This window comes from Procambarus clarkii, chromosome 9, assembly GCF_040958095.1.
Source record: "Procambarus clarkii isolate CNS0578487 chromosome 9, FALCON_Pclarkii_2.0, whole genome shotgun sequence".
Taxonomy (NCBI): Eukaryota; Metazoa; Arthropoda; class Malacostraca; order Decapoda; family Cambaridae; genus Procambarus; species Procambarus clarkii.
The window spans coordinates 21,488,669-21,508,503 of NC_091158.1; the positions used below are offsets into that span (position 1 = coordinate 21,488,669).

Genomic DNA, 19,835 nt, shown 5'->3' on the forward strand with positions numbered 1-19,835 from the left:
TGACCCAGGGGGTATGGCTATAGAAAATGGCCCCTAGAGGCATCTCATTAAATATTGTACAGGTTTGCTTACCAGGGAACCTTAAGCATGGTGTTGAACACTTACGTATAACAAACAACAAGATGTAGATGATTGGCTGACCTACTACGGTGAGAGCAAGTTACTATCCTCACCTATCAAAGTAGATTTAATTCATCCCTGTGTCGGGATACCTTTCAGAAAGACGATAATTTGTATTTCAGAGCGAGAATTATGACTAGAGTTGACAGCCCATCAGTCACCCATCATGTTGACAGTGATGGAGAGGCCAGGCATATGTGGTCATGATGCTATTTTAGCAAAATATATACTGTAATTGGTTGTGGTGTGAGACTAGTTCAATTTGATACTCGACTAAACATATATAATATTTTTTCCTGGCGAGAGATTGGTGAATTGTTATATTGAGAAGTTTGGGTTATTTGTAATTTTTTCAATATAAAAACGTTTTAACAGGGGTTTTGATCTTGGTTTACTCTTTGTCGAGTCGATCATCTATGCAACATATGTTGTGAGAAATAGTATAGGTGTACTATATATGTATATCTTTTCATGTAATGACTGGGATATATGTACTGTACCTCAAAAGAGGTCCTCGTCTTGTACCATTTGTACAATATTGCAAAGGGCCCAAAGAAGTAAGGGGTTAACCTAACATGAACTTAAGTTACCTCAGAGCGCACATAATATTTTCCTTCACCTTTGTGTTCAGGCCTGATGCCTCTCTATTGACCAGTCGTTTCTTTGTCTGTGTCGCCAAGTTGTTGCCAGTGAGGTAAATTGATTCCATAATTGTGGAAATTTACCCGACCGCTAAATTCTTTAATTTATTTTCGATCGCTTCGCAAAAGTACGCGAAATAAAATATAGGCGGCATGTTTTATCCAGCGCCAGGGTGATGGTAGCGCTGGTTGCTAGGGTGATGGTAGCGCTGGTTGCTAGGGTGATGGTGGTGATAGCGCTGGTTGCTAGGGTGATGGTAGCGCTGGTTGCTAGGGTGATGGTGGTGATAGCGCTGGTTGCTAGGGTGATGGTAGCGCTGGTTGCTAGGGTGATGGTAGCGCTGGTTGCTAGGGTGATGGTAGCGCTGGCTGCTAGGGTGATTGACTTGAGTCATTTAATATGCACCCCGAGCAGTGAGCGGCGGTGAACCATTTGCAAATAATCACACGAAAACACAAGAATATTGTAAAGAAAATGTCAAGATTGACTTTAAACTTTTTATCTCGTATGTGAATTATATATGTGCTAGTCAAACATCTTGTATTTTATACATCTTGTATATACGCAATGTTGACTTTTATTTTAAATATTAACACATGTAACACTCATATTCCCGGTAACTTATTATTTTAATTATTACATTTTATCAAAAGCTACACGAGTTTGTATTGGTAGGCTGAACTGCCTATTAACTCACAAGCATACGTTTTTCTCCAATACTGGCGTGATCGGAGTACTCTATGAAGCTTTAGAACAGACTAATGAACAAATATGCAAAAAAATTAAAATACAATCATCAGTCTACGTGTATGGTTTAATTTGGTCATTGGTATTTGAATATGTTCTCTGCACAAGTGTAGGTGTGGGGCTGCCTTGATTGTGGTGCTATGGCAATATTTTGACTGATCTTATTTCTGTTACATGCTAGGCTGTCTACTGCATGGGTTCAGTTAAATCGAGAGTATAAATATTGTTTATTTTTTTAGGTCAATAGTCAACATATATTTGTTTACATTCCAGCCAAAGTAGTTACAGATACTACAATTTGTTACGGTTAGGTTGCAAAATAGGTTAATTTGAAATTGTTTTATAATAAAAATCAACATCTTCAAAATAGGTGTCGTCTAAAGAAAAAAATAGTTTTTTCCAGCATCCTCGAAAGTGCTGCGAAAAGGTATTTTATAAAATATTGAACAAAAAACCTTAAAATCTGAAAATTGATATAATTCAGTTGACCCCTCCAAGTTGTTAGGCATAATATTAGCTAATACTTCTAAATTACTGTATATATGATCATTATATTGTATATTATTTAATAAAGGGAAACAAATTATACAGCGACGCCTTAGAAATTCAGAAAACACAAATTAACGTCAATAAACTGGCCAAAAAGTTTGCCTATTATATGCGCCAAAATATAATCAACATTTACAAATATTATTAAGCTTGGCAATAGTTTAATGTTCAATAAACTAGAGCTTTAAGACTCGGACGCACTAACAGAGCGGCTTAATTTTTCAACGCTAGAGGTCTTGTATTTTTAATTCACATCTGCCAGATTTTTTCTCTATAGCATTTAAATAGTTTACATCAATATATTTGTATTTTTTTCCACAAAAAAAAAACTTATTATACAAATACCTTTTAAAGTTAACATGTGCAGACGGTGGGTCACAATAACGTGTCTGAAGAATGATCTTGAGGTTATCTTGAGATGATTTCGGGGCTTTTTAGTGTCCCCGCGGCCCGGTCCTCGACCAGGCCTCCACCCCCAGGAAGCAGCCCGTGACAGCTGACTAACACCCAGGTACCTATTTTACTGCTAGGTAACAGGGGCATAGCGTGAAAGAAACTCTGCCCATTGTTTCTCGCCGGCGCCCGGGATCGAACCCTGGACCACAGGATCACAAATCCAGCGTGCTGTCCGCTCGGCCGACCGGCTCCCCTGATGTCCAAACCTCCGCACGACTTGATAACGGTCCAGGACTGACGAGAAACAATGGGCAGTTTCTTTCACCTTATGCCCCTGTTACCTAGTAGTAAAATAGGTACCTGGGTGTTAGTCAGCTGTCACGGGCTGCTTCCTGGGGGTGGAGGCCTGGTCGAGGACCGGGCCGCGGGGACACTAAAAAGCCCCGAAATCATCTCAAGATAACCTGACTGACCGAAACGTCATTGCTTCGCCATATTCAGAGTTGTGGTTTGATCATCTTGTGTGAAGTCAAGAAGTTATAAGCTACGTTAAAACGTAGGCATTTCGAAGCACAGAATGAAATAAAGTTAACATTTTAGGCAATATACCCTTTGACCAGTTGGCTGTCATTTACAAGCTGAACAGCCACGACAGTATTGTGTGTGTGTTCTTAGCGTACGGCTTATCTAATCAGACTTCCGATTGATAACACTGTTTACAACTCTACATGAACACTTAAGGGATAGAGGTACCTGTGAGAAGGAACATATTAATTTGACGAGTGATTCCGTCCCTGTACATTGTTCATGTTCAAGTACAAATCCGCTTACACTTAATTTTCGTAAACAGAATATGAGGGCGTAAGTGTGCATGTAGCTGGAGTGGGAGGCTAATGCGCCTCCCACTAGTCGGCAGCTATACGCTTGCTGGCTACTGTTGTAAAAATACTTCACTCGCCTTGTGTGATTGAGTGTTCAGTAACTCGCTACTGTGTTGTTTAACAGATCGCTAACTCTGCCCGTGGAGGACAAAAGAAAATGTATATATGCTGGTTAGTATGATATAAATGTATGGCCACGTCTGTGGTAGGAAACAGAAAAAAAATCCGCTGGCCACTTAACGCTTAATTAAGCTCGTTGTTCACCATTCTTACCACTATTTTGTCCACGTTTTTATTAATTTGTTCACTTAGTGTTACACTGGTGGGAGGAAATGATGCGAATGTCCTTGCTCACAGTCTCCACCGTTGGCACACCACTTTGGTTGGTGGAAGGTGGTGGGGGTATTGCGAAATTTAACTACATTGAAGGTAGTTAAGTTACATCTTGTGATCTATGAGCAAAGGATAAGAGTAAGAGATAGGAACCATTTCTGTGGGTAATGCACATGCTGGTGTGAAGCCATTTTGCCCTATCTTTTCATGTTTAACAAGGCTATTTTAAGTCTCAAGTTCAAATTTCTAATAGGGAGTCAAGTAGGGCTGGTATTGGCTGTCAGTAACTCCAAGGTTATATATTGTGTTTTATAAGGCGCTAAGGACTTTTTTTTTTTTTGCAGCACGAGAGAAGATATTTGAGGTGGTTAGGCATATTGCAGTTGGCTTACAATCGGTTGCTCCTGGGTTCGACTCCCGACTATTGCAAGGCGATACATTTGGCCACGTTTCTTTACACGTGATGCTACTATGCATTAAGCAGCAAATGTATCTTGGAAGATAGCCTCATTGCCTAGGGTTGCCATCATACTGCCATATTCCTTTTATTAACAATTTGAAACAATTTAATTACCAAACGAGAAAGTTTTTGGATATCATTACAGTCCCTCCCTGGTAATATGTATATTGTCAATAGACAGAATCGTAGAGAAGAGTTTTGATTCAACACGGGAGATGGTGGTGGCTACCTGTGATTGATGAAGATTAAGCCACCCAAAAGGTGGCACGGGCATGAATAGCCCGTAAGTGGTGGCCCTTTTGAGCCATTACCAGTATAAAGCGCTTATACTGGAGATCTGTGGAGGTGCGACTGCACCCTGCGTGACGGGAGAAGTCTCCCGTCGGCTACCTGTGGAGGCGAGGCTGGAGATGCAAGTAGGGAGATCTGGCGGAGGCTGTTGGGGATGGGGGAGTCTCCATGTGGGTGGGGTGGGGGGGTGGGGGGTGGGAGGGCGGTAAGAACCACCCACAAGCGCACCTGCCTATCGAAGCCGGTGTGAGCCAGTGTGAACCAGTATGAAGCACAGGAAGTGCGAACATATTAGGGTTAACTAGCAATGAAGGGGTCATATTGCAGGAGTTCGTGAATTTGGGTTTGTTCTTGTATGCCATTGTATACACAATTGGAGTTTTCTTTCTTTCCCCCACCCTCCCCTAGCTGTCCCAGATATTTATAATTATTGCCGAATTTTGTTTTTCAAGCAGGTGAGTTGGCAATAATTTTTCGATTGCTGTCAAGGAGGTCGTGACTCGGAGGTGAACTCCCAGTCAGTTGCCGGACTCTGAGACTGTTATTATGTCTGGTGTTAACATGGGCTCCGGGAGTTGGTGGTGTCTAAGAGCAGCTTCTCGATCTTGTCTGATATGTTCACCACCAGCTGGTCTTCATGGACAGTCTTAGAGATCTGTTAAACATGTAATTCAGTGATTTATTGAACATACAATAACACTTAACACTTAAGAGGTGAGAGTGGTGGGATTTCCCCGTGCGACCAAGAGCGTAGCTGTCAGCCCAATACAGTACAGTATGCTGGTTGTATACAGTATAGCGTGGTTGAAGAGTTAACACCTACCCACACATCTGAAGGGAAAACGAACGTCGTCGTTTCATTTAATACTGTTCATTGACAGTATTCAATATTTGTATACTTCGATATACACGCATGATGTCGAATGTTGATTTGACAAACTCTTTTTTTATTGAAAGAGTTGACTGGTTTTATCCTGTTATAAATATGAACGCTGAGAACAGGTACACAACGATGAAATCTTGACCATATTGGCATGCAGAGCTTTACCATATAGTTTTATGCAGAGAAACTTCTGGTGAAGGCATGACATATGAGGCTACTAGCGGACCTACCCAACACCCTTCTGCATGAACTATATCATCAAAGTCGAAAGCGAGGCGTCTTACCAGACAACTGGATGTCACAATTTCAAAGTAAACTCGTTCTTATCTTGAATGACTTTGTTGCTAGAGCAAGTATGCCAGCCTCCTTTGATGACTACTTCATCAGACAAGGACCAAAAAAAGTCGTGTAACTTAAATTTGTCTCCGGGGAGATTTAGACATCAAACGTGGAACTAATCTCAGAGCAGTTAGCCTCCTTTAGTGTCAAGGAAATATTATATAGATCAGTACAGCAACAGAACTGGCCCGTCGGTTTAAAATGGAGTAAAAAGCAGAGCTAATGCTCCCTTTTGAATTGAGCACACCAGAGGGCAGAGTGCTCCTTGTGTTATAGAGTAATAGCGGACATACCTGCTCTACCTGCTGCACAGATTACACTTATTATTGTAAACGGTAGCAACCGGCTACAATACATTCTTTACACTTGTCACAGGACGTATTGAATGTGGTTTTTCTGTCCCACAAATACTTAGCAGCCAGTAGCCTAAAAACATAACCTCCAACTTTTTTTTAAGTCATTAAATAAAGAGAAACTGCAGGTAGTAGACATATATCGGTATATCAGCAGTGAAATTGTAAGTGACTTACATGGTACTGTAGGTCAAGCAAAAATTAATAAGCCTCTTCAAACAAGCTGGTAAGCTCATTATCAATTTTAAATATGCCACAGTGTTCCAAGTGTTATGTTAGTCCCAGTTGACTACCACAACTTTGTCATTAATAACGTCACCGGCACTAGGCTGAAATCACTAGAAACTATACATAATGACCATATGAACAATATTCAACATGAGGAAAGACTTGAAACTTCCTAATATATTAAGCAATTAAGCATGACCTGCATTAAGATCATGTGTGAGAAACTTCACATCTCCAACTGTGTTCAGAGACAAACTTTACGGTGCCGTCAGCAGCTCAATCAGCGCTGGCAACGCGTCAACATGCAACTTATATACGAACTGACCGAGTAGAAGTGCTGCCAACCTCATCATATTGACTATCCCTACAGCGTGTAATGTATGTTAGAGATATTCCGCATTATCTTCGTAATACTGGTGTCATACAGAGCCATCAGTAAAAAGCATTGATGACAAACGCAATGATACAGCAGCAACCCTTGAGCAATCTTCACCCCTTATGAATACTCTGCAAAAGAACTTGATGACTGTGTTTAAAATGACGACTCTGTCAACAGCTTGCACTGCACTATCATCTTTTAAGTTCAACAGAAGCAATTGATTTTCGCACACACGTCTTAGACTGGCTGGCAGAGTTTCTCACGACCTGCATTACTACTAGTTACTAATTCACTGAAAATTACAAAAGTTGTTTCTGGAAAGGAGCGCCTGAAAAACCAGCTCGCAAACTATTGGACTCTCATAAGACCATTTATAAATAATTTAATTAATGCAACACAAACACAGTTTCATAAACACCCAAGGAGCAGAGAGAACTAAGTATTATTAGTACTTATGAGTATTGTGTATTATATGATTATTAAGAGCTGTGATCTATTAGAGCAGTGATGTGGTAATTGTCAGAGATAGACAGAGATAACGTTACTTACGACAGATAAATTTCTCAACACTGGGCACTCAAATTATGAACTCTTCAGCCTCAAATCAGTGGATGCCTAATTGTTAATAATTGTATATGAAATGGTATGGAATATCTGGAGCTTCGTGGTTATTTTATCAACTCTCGGACATTGGAGAGTATATTCAGTCTGTCCGATATTTGCTAATGCAAACTAATGACGTCGGGTCGTCTTCGTTATGGCAGATAATTTTATTTAAATGTGAATGGATTGAATTTGTACATAGTTCCTATGTATGTTACTAGGGACATTAATACAAGTTGTTCGGTAAATGAGTATGGATGTAACGGAAGCTGGCCTGCCGCTGAATGAGAGATCCAGGTGGTTCAACAAGGGCTTTGTGCGTGTGTGTTAAATATTCTCATATATTTAATTATGCAGAACATGTTTTCACTGTCCTATCACTGGTCTCGGTCTCTTATGATTAACCCCGGTGGGCGAGGGTCCAGCCTCTTGAGAGTTGGTTCTGTACAACCGTGAGACTCGGTATTAACATCCCTACTGTTGTCAGACAAACTGCTTTCAATGAAGAAAATAGTGATGTGCTGCCAGGAATCTTAGCGAAGTATCCAAAATTTACTTACTGTAGGTGCAGCCTTCACATGACTGTAAAGCTGCCACCCATTTGGATGGGTGTGGAACAAGACTAGCACACTGTACAGTTCTCCCGTAGCCTCGGGACTGGCTGGTCAGGATGTGCCCCTCGTCCGGTTTAACACAGGCCTAGTCCTAACATTGAGCCTTTAGCGTGCCCAATCGTTCAGGTGCAGCGGTACTAAGTGTGCGACACCTTGACTACCAACTGTTGTAGGTTGTGGATAGCTGGATTGTATAGAACTTCATGCAGACATTATTTGTGAGGCGGTATCTGGAGTCTACCCAGAGGTACAGTGGGACGGCACTGGGCCGCCTTGTGGTGTACCTGGCCCCACGCTCCCCTCGTGTGTAAAATAGTCCTTGGGCCCTCCTTCCCAGGGTCGTGGTTTGTGTGCGCGACTGGTGGTGTGTTTACATGAGGTGGGTGACAAGTGTCCTAGCCTGGGCGAGTGGTGGAGCCCCGGGCAGCTACCCTGTGCTGCGCCTCCTGGCCCGTTGTTATGGCAACCGGGCTCAGTACCACCCTATCTTCTGTTGTGCTTGCTAATCCAAGTGATCTCCAAGCAATGGATCCTGAGCCCGCCGCCGAGGAATATGTTGATGCTCGAAGTGGGGTGCAGTCACCCGATGACCTGGAACCCGATGCTGATCTGGATAACGGAAATGAGTGGCATTTGCAACAATCAAGGAATGCGAGAAGAAAGTCTAAACTTGCAGACTCTGCTGATGGCGATGAGGACATTGGCAATGATGACAGAAACACCGGAACCCGTGTGAAGACGGTGGAGGTGGGCGGTGGTGGGCCCACCCAGCCAGTGGCCCGCCCACCCAAGCCTCCTATTGCTCCCCGCGCTGACTATGTGCGCCTGGCATTCCCAGCTGGAACATCCACCAACGATAAACTTAAATGGTTCGAACAACTTTCTACTAAGTTCTCCAAAACACTCCTCGATATAGTCCGACCTAGACCAACATCCCCTTACATCTTTGTGTCACGTAAGCAGGAAAATATCATCACTCAACTGGTTAAAGGTGAGATTGCTAATATTGTTTTCACCAGAGAAGACATCATCAATCGACCTAAAAAATTTAAGGAATATATTGTTACCAGTTTTCCCAAAGAGTATCCTCTTGATAGAGCTTATACCCTTGACGGGGTCTACAAGGCAAGACGGATATATAAGGATGGTCATCCTCTCAACAGGATCATCATTGTTTGGAATGGCGGTGACCCTCCCCCTGAACATTACACCTTTTTTGGACATTTCATCCCATCAAGTCCTATAAAATCTTGGGTATCCCCCCCTGTTGTTTGTTATAAGTGCCATGGTACTCATCATATCTCTAGGTACTGTCAACATGACCCTGTGTGTGGTCTCTGCTGAACAGCACCAAACAAGGGAGTGTCCTCACAGGGACCCCCCTACCCTTGAGGATGGGGAGGAAGCCTCTCCTCTGGTCCGGAAGTGTCCCAGGTGTATGCGTCAGGGTGTAGATGTTTGGCATCCTGGCTGCCCTCGACGCCCCGCCCTCTCTACCATGAGCAGGACGCCGGAGGCGTCTGGTCCAGCTGCAGGAGGCACCCAGCTGGAAGCTCCTAATGTCACCTCTAGTAAGCAGTTTCCAACCCTCGATGGGCTAAGGCAAACAAGCAAAGATACAGAAGAAATTAACTGGTTAAAAAATAAAATTATGGATTTGGAAGCTAAAATACAAACATTAGTGATGAATCTGCCCGGTGATAGTGAAGTGAATCATGCTAGCGATAGTGATCAAGTAAATTCTCCCAGCACCAGTAGTGATGCGAGTGGTAATGTTGCAGCTGCTGAGGCTACTTCACCTGTCTCTACGGAACGTGAGTGTCAAATCCCCGTGAGGGATGGTGTTAGAGTAGTCATTGATCCCTCACTGGCACCCCAACTAGATCGTCAAGACACCCTTGATTTGGTTAAACATAAAGACTTTAGAACACCAACTCCTACTCAGGTTAAACGCCTCCTAAACAAAAGTACTCAGGACACACGGAACAAAATTACTTATGTTCTCCAATTGTTTTACGAACTTAAATGTTACCTTAATTCCCTTGACACTTAACCATGGCTCATCAAACAAAAACAATTAAGTTTCTTTCTTGGAATATTCGAAGTGTTTATCTTCGGATAAATGACGTAATCTTGTATGCTAAAATGAGAGACGTAGATGTGATCTGTTTACAGGAACCATATACGACCACAACTATCAAGAAGGTCCCACCTAGGATACCTGGGTATATAGCATACAACAACAGTATTGGAACTGGTTTACTAACGTATATTAAGAGTGGATTAATCTGTAAACTAATTAAAAATCATAGGAGTGATAGTATACATTATCAAAAATTCAAATTGCAAACTGCAAATAGCCATTTCCTACTGTATAACATATATGGACGATGTAATGTACTTAAAGCAGACCTGCTACCGAAACCTACAGGTAACACAGCTATGTTATGTATGGGTGACTTTAATGCTCGTCACACTGCTCTTGGTGACGTTCAGTGTAACAATAATGGAAGGGTCTTCTTGAAATACCTTAATGATCATAATATTACTGTGTATGATACTGATAAACAGACCCATTTATTGGGGGGTAGACTGGATTATGTGATTGGATACAGCCTAGTAGATAGCAACGTCAACGTTAAGCTCATCCCAGAACTAGTAAGTGATCATTTTGCAATATATTGTGAATACAATGTGGCGGATATTAGGTCCAATCCTCATCCTAGAGTTAAAATTAACATTCCAGACAATCTTAAACAGCACTTTAAGGCTTATGTACATAAGTGGTACACTGGGTATACACCTGTATCAGTGGACCACTTTTACAATGATCTTGTCAGTATCATTACCAGTTATTATGATACCTGGGTTAAATCAAGGAAAAAAAAGAACACTCGTTCTTCCTCATGGACAGAGGATCCTATTATTATTGCAGAGCGAGCTAAAGTGCTTCAGCTTGCTGACTCTTATAAACGAGACAAAACAGCTGACAATTTACTTGCATTCCTTAATGCCAACAGAGATTTTCGCGAGCTTAAGGGTCAAGTTAAGAACACATATTGGGAACAATTCCTACAAGGTATCAATAGAACTACAACATTATCAGAAATGTGGAACAAAATTAAAAACATTACCAAACCTTCAGCCCCAGTTCAGCTTCATCATACTCCTGCAGAATATGCTGACATGCTCCTAGCTCAATGGTCTAGTGTCTCACAAATTTCTTCCTTACCCCCAGATATACAGCAGCATTTAAGACATACCAACATTAACAGAAACTTTAATATTGAAATAGCACGCTCCTCACCAGATTTAACGGATCAGTTTCCTATAACCCCCTTTGAATTAACATCAGCATTAGGAAAACCTAGGCAAACTGCCCCTGGTGAGGATGGTATAACTTATAACATCTTGAGCTTACTGAATGATGTCCCTAGCCACCCTCTGCTTGACCTCTATCAAATGAGTCTCTCACAAGGTATCTTGCCAAAGAAATGGACACAAAGTCTCATAATACCAATTCCTAAACCTAACTCTCAAAAATTCAGACCCATTTCCCTTACATCTTGCATGTGTAAAGTCTTGGAGAGAATTGTTCTCAATCGTGTCATGTTTCAGGTCAAAGAAAAACTGGCCCCAAACCTATATGGGTTCATGCCCAAGTGTAGCACACAAACATGCTTTGCTGAATACTTTGTAAACTCCCAGGATGGGACACAGGCAGCCTTTATTGACCTAAAGTCAGCTTTCGATGTAGCGAATGGCGAAATAATATTAGAGCAACTTGCTGAATTTGGAATCAAAGGTAATCTTCTGAGTTGGATAAAGAGCTACCTATCCAACAGGCGTGCTAGTGTCCTATTTAAAGGAGTTAAAAGTACAAGAACAGATGCATTCGAACTAGGCACACCTCAAGGCGGTGTCCTAAGCCCTATGCTCTTCAATATACTTATGCACAAACTTATCCATGACATACCTGTACAACCTACGGAAACAGTTATATGTTATGCTGATGACATTTGTATTATGGCACACAGTAAACCAAGGCTACAAATGTTACTTGATGCATTCTCCAAGAAAGTAGTAGAATGTGGCCTCATAATCTCTGTTGATAAAACAAGGGTTCTTATTCCCCATTCTCTTCATGCTAACTATACTATTAATGGAGTGCCCGTGGAGACTTGTGAGTCTTATAAATATCTTGGAGTCGAGGTTAATGATACAAATCTCATCAGCAACCTGCGTAAAAAACTTGTTGAGCGTCTTAAACCTCTCAGAACTCTTGTTGGCAAAGGATTTGGCATTAACATAAAATATGCTCGTAGTTTTTATATTGCCTTTATACGATCTGTTGTTGATTATTATGCCTTGCATCTTCTTAATTTTTCTCCTAAACAATTACAAGGCCTAGATGTAGTACAGAATGATGCCATGCGCATCATCCTGGGTTGTCCTAGAACTGTCAGAATTGTTAACATGAGAAAGGAACTAAACTTACCTTCCATTTACGAAAGAATAGTTCTACTTAGTACTATGTTTTGCGCCAAAACTTTGAAAAATAATGGTCCCCCCAGCTCTATTCAAATTAAATTGAGATCCATTCTAAACAATTCTGACTGTTCCCTCAATCCGCCGCAAAAAGCTCCCTACAGTGTGTGGCTCAGTTGTTGTGTCTATAATCTTCAGAAACTGAATGTATCTCTTAACCCTGATAAAACTGTTCACTATATTCCCCCTTGGAAAGATGTGGAGGTCTCTCTGCATTATACTCCCATCAGTGTAAAACAAATGTATAACACTGACATTTTGAGATGTATAACATTAGAAGCTATTGACAGTCATCTTCAAATTCTCAAACCGACTGAATCCTATGCCTTTACTGATGGCTCTGTGCAGTTAGGCACTGGTAGAACAGGTTGTGCATGTGCAGTGTATAAAGGGAATGAAATGATCATGACTAGTACACAGAGATTGAACAACTGGGCAAGCACGACACAGACCGAGCTATTGGGTATTTATCTAGCCACTGAATACCTTAAGCTCAATGGTGGTGGAGTTATTTTCTGTGACTCTAAAAGTGCTCTGCAGTCCTTAAATAACCCATCACAATGTATGTCGGAAGTAGCTTGTAATATTAAATGGAATGTAATTTTTGCCAATGATAATAATTCTTGTATAAAATTTGTGTGGATCCCATCCCATGTTGGAGTTGAAAAACATGACTTTGTAGATCAATTGGCCAATGAGGCTTGCAGGAAAGAAAACATTGATTATGATTTTGGACTATCTAATGCAGTTATTAGAAACATACAAATTAAAGAAATTAATTCAGATTTAGAAGAACTAAGAAATGCACAGAGACCTGAAAGCTGCAGTATTAAAAGTTATGACAAGTTCTGTAATAATAGGTATTTGTATGGTCAGCACAGTAACCGGACCAGGCAATGTGATGTAGTAATCGCGCGAATTCGCCTTGGCTATAGACACATCTGGCAGGTTAGTGAGGCTGAGCCACTACCAGAATATTCAGATTGTAAACTCTGTGATAAACCTTTAATGCATTCACTAGAACACTATATTGATGAATGTGAAACCGTAAAGGACTTTAGACCTCCTGGCCTATTGTACCACCAACTGTGTAACTATTTTATTGACTCAGGTGTTCTGGACGACATCCTAACAATTTACCCAAAATTTGCTTGTCCATTTTAAAGAATGAAGAACAATTTCTACTTATATTCTAAGCTGTATCACTTATGAACCCATCCCTGCCCTTGTGTGGCAGTGCACAATAGAAAGTTGTTTTCACATATCCACACATTAAAACATTGATTGTAACCATGATATATATGTGCTTCAGCCAACAGTTTAGGCCTATTGTCTTATGTATGACCCTCTGTCCTGCGTGACAGTGAATACTAGCATTAACCTCAATTTAATAAGACTATCAAAATCCTCAGATTAGGCAAAATTGTAATTAATTTTGTCAATAAAGATGTTAATAATAATAATAAGCACACTGTAGGAGTGCCTACGGTGTGCTAGTCTTGCACACCACACAACTACACCGTAGGAGCTACTAGTTTCCCTCCAATACTGTGAGAGATGCGACCACATCCTGGGACCTAGTAGTTCCCTCCAGCATCATGAGAGATGCGACCACATCCTGGGAAGAAGTGCCACCGTTCCCGGATCAAGAAGTGTGTACCGCGTGAAAGCCTTGACTACACTGAGAAAAGTTGGATATAGTTAAATTAGTTTTTACAGTGTGAGAGAGATGTTGGTGGGTACATAGCCTCAGCTGGCAACCCATGGCGGGCTGCTCGTCGGATAATTACAGGCTTGGCAACCTCTCCAGGACCTTCGGGAAGTACTGTATCTTTTTTTTATATCTGCATGGGAAGGATACCAGTTTTTATTTTGATACGCCAGCGATTTATTTCTGATTGTACATGTGCGTTTAGAAATTGAACACGCCTGTTCAAAACGGCGATTCATTTTGCCAAGAAATCATTTTATTTTGCACCAGTTTCCTCTGAGGCCAAGGGTTATACCTTGGTTATAACCTGCGTTATACCCAAGGTATCACGCAGGTTATGTATATGCCCCAAAACGTACCACTTCCTTCAAAGAGAGACTGTAGTTTGAATTGAAATTAATTTAAAAACTTACATGTATGCAAGAAAGATAATTTTTTTCATCAGTTAAAAAAAAATTCCACCAATGTTGTTTATTTCCATTTTGAATGTTTTTTTCTACATACAAAATAATAATAAATCATTATATTATAAAATATTAATAATTTTGTTCAGAGTAACTGAATCTAAAAGAACAAACAACGTCTGGCTCGTGCTTCGTGTGTTTGCTACGCAGTTGAAAGCTACGACAGTTCGTAAGAGATTGTCGTAATCGCATTATATGCAAAGCCTTAATTGTGATTCATTCACAGGTGGCCATTGATTTGCAGCCAAGTGGCGAGTAACTTGAAGCTGTAACTCGGGCAGTGTGAGTGAGGGCGTGCGTCCGTGCGTGCGTAGGTTGTGCGTGTTCCGGGGGTGGACCTTGAGGCAGTACCTTGATTACCCTGCCTCGCCACATGCCCTCCCTACCCACGTACCCGCCCACATACCCGCCCACCAGGATCCAGTAAGTTCAGTAGAACTTCGGTTTCAACCCTTTTACCCTGTCGTAGCTCAGTCGATTAAGGCAGTGTCTGGGATGCTCACGGACGCAGGTTCGAATCCTCGTCACGGCCCTTGTGGATTTGTTCTGCCCACCTTCATACAGTACGTCGTCCACCATGCAAAGTATACAGTTTATTAATAGATTTCTTTGTTATTGCATTCTACTTCGAAGCCGTACTTTGGTAGAATGGGTCTTTCTGTACAGCAAAATCAGTCTTTGTTGTTGTTGTTTAAGATTCAGCTACTATGAACAAACAGTTCCAAGTAGCACGGGCTATGGTGAGCCCGTAGTGGACTTACCTGGCACAGGAGCGGGGCTGTAACTTGATCAGTCATTTCGCCCAAACACCTTCCTCCCTAGTGAGAAGGTTCTGGGAATGCATTCATGGCCCATATGAAAATAAAAGAGTAGTCCGGTTTAGGGTTTCTACTCTGCTTCCCCGATTACAGCTTGACCAGTCAGCCGTGTAAATATATAGCTCTTGAAATAGAACATTCGCTAACTAGCTGGCATTATAATTATAAGGCGTGAAGGATAGATGAATTTGTTAATTTAATAATCTCCGTTGAGGTCTGATACAGATCTTTTGTGCCCTCTAATCCTTTTTGCGCTACCGCTCACAGGATGAGTATGGGGTACACAGTAAACTAGCTGCCTTCGGCGGCAACAATCAGTATAATCAGTCTTCCTTGTAGACAATCTGGTATTCCCAATACGTGGTCGAGCATTACATTAGTGTGGAGGTAAACAGGCAGGCGCGAGTGTGTTATACAGTAGTGGGGAAAACATTGTTAAATCTCAAGAGACAAAGACATGTTCCAGAGGGAGGTGGGGTCCCTCGATTGTTTCAAGCGTGGGTTGGACATTTATATGAGTGAGATTGGGTGGTTATAAATAGGAGCTGCCTCGTATGGGCCAATAGGCCTTCTGCAGTTGCCTTTGTTCTTATGTTCTTATGTTTTTTCGCAGTTTAAGATTCAGCTGCCTGGAAGAAAGAGCTCCAAACAGCACGGGTTATGGTGAGCCCGTCTGAAAGGGTGGGGGGTGGGGGTTTACAGAGACGTGCGGGCGCAGAATGTGCGAGAATGTGTCTGCGTTGAACCTTGACAATACATTTGTACACAGAGCGCAGTGCGCCTTACCGTACTTGGTCCGTCATTGCATTAACAAACAACAGTGTTCCCTGTGCCTTATCACGTACACGCTTACATGAAAGTGTTAAACTTTGGGAATTAACCAGCGAGAGTTTATCGTCACGCAGTCCACTTGAGTCGGAAATTTGACTTCGTGGTCGTGTCCTATTGTGCGTAAGGTCTCTGACAAATCAGAGACAATTTCGGTACGAATATTAAACAAGATTTTATTAAAAATTATATATTGCTAGAAATCTTGGCTAATATCCAAAGTTTGGCAGTCAGAGCGTATTTAGACACGTTTGGCCTATATAGAGTCCCCCCCCCCCCCCCCCCGATGTAACCCCACATCAAGCTGACTAACTCCTGGGGTACTAACTTACTGCTAGGTGAACAGCGGCATTAGGCGATAGGAAATGCGCCCATCCATTTCTCTCCTGTCCAGGATTTGAGCCCGGAATTCTCTATTGATAATCTTCGTTGAGGTCAGATAGAAACCTAATCCTATTTGCGCTACCGCTCACAGGGTGAGTATGGGGTGCATAATAAACTAGCCGCCTCCAGCGGCAGTAATAATAAAAAAAAAATGTCGGAACGAACCCGACTATTTCCCACTATTGCCCACGGGATTGATATGGGGTGCATAATGAACAAAATGAAAATCAATTATTTGTTACGCTTGGAATGTATGCAACTTTTTGTTTGACTTCGGTAATTGAGGCAAGCTTGGTGCCGAAGCATAAGGCAGACTAATTGTTAATGTTTATAAATCGAGCATGAACTAATATAATCCTTTGTCTTGTAACTGGCTCCACCATGCGGCTCTTGTTAATTCTTGTGTAGATTGTGTTGCATAAGTTCATAGGAAATGCGTTGTTTGATGTGACTGCAATTAATTATTTTATCCATTATTGTTTCAAGCGCGGGTTGGACAAGTATATGAGTGGGATTGGGTGGTTATAGATAGGAGCTGCCTCGTATGGGCCAATAGGCCTTCTGCAGTTACCTTTGTTCTTATGTATATTAGCGTGTGAAAGTGGACTGATGCGCTGGTGGTTAAGGGTAGTGAAACCCTCTATATTCCGGAGTCAAGCCAGGCCCACCACAAGCACAACCCGAGGTACCCGAGAGGGTCGGGGTGGCCGGGACAGGTTGTGCTGGAGCTTCAAGGTTACCTGCTACACCAGGTGTGTGTGGGGACGCTAGGCCGGGACCTCCACCCTAGCTGCCACCGCCTCCACTCCTTACCAGACTTCCACTGTACTTCTGGCCTGTGTTGGGTGTAAACGTGCCGGAACAACCGTGGACATCTTCAAGAGGAAACTGGATTTATTGCTGCAAAGTGTGCCGGACCAACCGGGCTGTGGTGGGTATGTGGGCCTGCGGGCCGCTCCAAGCAACAGCCTAGTGGACCAAACTTACAAGTCAAGCCTGCCTCCAGGACCCCATCAACCAGGTATTAACCAGGTTATTCCAACACACTGTTGTAACCTCATTACTGGGAGGTAATAAAGGTGGTTGTTGCTGTTGTTAAACAATCGATAGTTAAACCGATTAACTATCTTCATCTTAGTTTTAAAGATGAATTTATTAAGTTCCATCTGGTATTTTGTTTATCCACTTTAAAACCCACTAATGTTCTCAAGTATTTATAGTTTCACGTGCATGACAAATAATAAACTTGTATGCCTGGCCTACATAGCCTCGGTTTGGTGCCTTCCTTTGATGATTACTTGTATGCCTGGCCTACATAGCCTCGGTTTGGTGCCTTCCTTTGATGATTACTTGTATGCCTGGCCAGTTATATATTTCACACGAAACTTACTGCAGCTTAGCCAATGTATGAAGAGTGTAAACCTGCGTAGCTGCTTAGTTTCAGTACGTAGCTCGATTCTTGAGGGCCCATGTTAGTAGAGACGTGTAGGTAGCTGGGGTCAGGCGGCGGCGTGGCAGTGTAGGTTATCTTGAGATGATTTCGGGGCTTTTTAGTCTCCCCGCGGCCCGGTCCTCGACCAGGCCTCCACCCCCAGGAAGCAGCCCGTGACAGCTGACTAACACCCAGGTACCTATTTTACTGCTAGGTAACAGGGGCATAGGGTGAAAGAAACTCTGCCCATTGTTTCTCGCCGGCGCCTGGGATCGAACCCAGGACCACAGGATCACAAGCCCACCGTGCTGTCCGCTCGGCCGACCGGCTCCCTCCCAGTGTATTGGACGGAAGGAACTCTCAACCTTTCTCAATTCAAATTTTGTTGAGCGGATGCTTCTAAACACGCTGGTTGGGAGTGTCGAGTTTTTGTGGTGGCGGTGTAGGCAAGTCCAGGAAGGCAGCTCAAACTAGTTGGTGTGCTGAGAGAGAGGTGGGGGGGGGGGGGGGTTGAGAGCGGATGCTTGTGATAGTGTTGTGGGTTTTGGGACCCACAACCTCGTCTGGTAATCTAACTTTCACTTGCGGTCCTGGTCATTCTTTACACCTCGCAGGAGATATCGGCTAGGGTCTAGCACTGTATTTTTTACGTAACATTCCCTGGCAGTAATTAGACTTCTTAGACAGAGGAATATGAAGAGAGAAAAGAGAGAGAGAGGCAGGAAACCGTAGAGAGAGAGGGGGGGGGGAGGAAGCAGGAGGAGGATACTTGAAACTTATGCTATGATACAGCCCGTTCTCTTGAACGTTCAAATCATCATTAAAATGTACTAAATTGTCTGAACGTAACCTAACGGAGGACTCAAGAATATATAACGAACATCACATCAATTTTGCGAGCTGCTATGATTTTTAGTACCATGTTTTTTTTTTACCTTGCGGGAGTTGAGACAAAAGGCGATGTGTTGGAGAGGATGGGGTTGCATGATACGCGAACTCTCGCCTGGCGTTCCGCGAGCGCTATGTCATGGGTTCGTATCCTGGCCGGGGAGGATTTACTGGGCGCAATTCCTTAACTGTAGCCTCTGTTTAACGCAACATGTAAAATGTGTACTTGGATGAAAAAACGATTCTTCGCGGCAGGGGATCGTATTCCAGGGACCTGCCCGAAACGCTACACGTACTAGTGGCTGTACAAGAATGTAACAACTCTTGTATATATCACAAAACTGAGTCCAGCGTACCAGCCAGGCCACCGGAATCAAAAGGTGACATAGTACGCTTGGAAACTAACTTTGCCACTGTTTTTGTTTTAGATTCAGCTACTCTGACCAAGAAGTTCAAAGTAGCACGGGCTATGGTGAGCCCGTAGTGGACTTACCTGTTACAGGAGCCTTTTGGTACTGTTCCTCAGTTGATTAAGCAGTCCCCTCTCGCGGCAGGGAAAGGGGAGGGGAGGGGGATTAGTAAGCAGACTTGTATGTATGGTGGAACATGGTGCCTTGCCTGCTGACTGGCTGCCTGTCCCCGCCTGGGTGTGTGTCTACCTTTCAACCTGCCACGTAAAAGCATTATCGACCTCCCAGAGGCTATGGGAACACCCAAGCGGGCCAGTTGTTGTAGAATATACATTTGTTGATAACAAAATGGAGGGGTAGAAATAGCCTAAGCTACTCTATGCCTTTGAGATGTATTTCTTGATTATCTCAATAAACATACTTGAACTTGACGACAAAATGCCCATTCAGAAATCACATTAACGATAAATCAAGAAGTGTTGTTAGGCTTGTGAAAGTCCCTCACATAAGTCAAAATATTTAACATAAAGAATT

General features: G+C 42.5%; 1 protein-coding gene across 9 annotated transcripts in view; it reads left to right on the forward strand.

Annotated features, from left to right (window-relative positions):
- The window catches only part of LOC123766172 (bestrophin-4), a 103,248-nt gene that overhangs the window by 9,420 nt on the left and 73,993 nt on the right, over window positions 1–19,835 (forward strand). The window contains exon 1 of one of the 9 annotated variants that reach the window (XM_045755100.2): window positions 17,268–17,592. The exons of the other annotated variants lie outside the window; for them this stretch is intronic. The gene's annotated coding sequence lies outside the window, so the exon portion shown is untranslated. Of the gene's footprint in view, window positions 1–17,267; window positions 17,593–19,835 lie in introns of those variants that run through there. 9 annotated transcript variants of the gene reach the window in all.